This window comes from Orbicella franksi, unplaced genomic scaffold (assembly GCF_964199315.1).
Source record: "Orbicella franksi unplaced genomic scaffold, jaOrbFran1.1 SCAFFOLD_176, whole genome shotgun sequence".
Lineage (NCBI taxonomy): Eukaryota > Metazoa > Cnidaria > Anthozoa > Scleractinia > Merulinidae > Orbicella > Orbicella franksi.
This window is the reverse complement of record NW_027670482.1, coordinates 19036-20000: the sequence shown is the minus strand read 5'-3', so window position 1 is coordinate 20000 and position 965 is coordinate 19036. Positions and strand designations below refer to the sequence as shown.

Genomic DNA, 965 nt, shown 5'->3' with positions numbered 1-965 from the left:
AGCATCCCGGTCATGGCCATCCGAGAGGAAAAGAAGAATGACTGTAACTGATTTTCCACACATTCATATCAATGATTATCATCCGAGTGATCACAGAAATATTGTAACGTAGGTATCAGTTAAAGTACCTATAACCTCGAAAATTGTTTTCACTGAGTGAAATCTTTGCATGAAACTGAGAAAACTGCTGAAAAAAATTTTGCATTCATTTCAAACCCGAACTCTTTATGAATTGATGAAGTAGAGTGAGCGTCTTTTGAAGCACGACCGAGCAAAGGGGAGAATGGGACTAAGCTAATGAAGTCATCAAGGCCTTTGGTCGTATCCCTCCGGTCATTTTCGTTATGGGTTCGGTGTTTTCAGGGTTTAACATTTTGTTAAAGGAACGTTTATTTAACTCAAAAAAGTTAAATCACCCTTTCGCGGCCTTCTTTGAAATTAGCGTTTGAGAGGCCAATAAACATAATCTTCATCTCGAAAGTGTTTCGAACACACCCGTGTATATTATGGGTTCCCAATGTGCAGGCTTTAATTTAACGAAGTCTACCGACTTCCTTTTTCTTTTGCGTTTATCCATGTTATCAGTCCTGTCATATGGATTTGGTAAGGGGATCATGCTCCCGTTTATTGGCCCGTTGTTGCATACGAAAAACATGCATTTATCCGGCCGCATTTTCGATCTTCAAACCGAAGCAAAGACTGTCCTGAACAAGGCGATTGATGGCCTGGAATGACGTCAAAATAGCGCTATACCCAGACTTCTTTAAGTGATACTGCGGGTCGGTCAAGTTTTGAAAAAGTGCGATTTTTCCGATCTTTACTCAAAAATTAAAATAGTTTGGGTTTTTACCGAATGTGGCATTTTTCTTAGCTCGATACAAAGATTTTATCGAGAGAAAAATATTTTGGGGGGTTTTAAGCACTTTAAAACTATGGCCACGAGAAAAATAAATTCTGGTCTATAG

General features: G+C 39.0%; 1 pseudogene; it reads left to right on the top strand.

The window, feature by feature from the left end:
* LOC145472052 (DELTA-alicitoxin-Pse2b-like) overlaps positions 1–41 on the top strand; it is a 4787-nt pseudogene extending 4746 nt beyond the window's left edge.
* Positions 42–965: the final 924 nt, after the last annotated feature.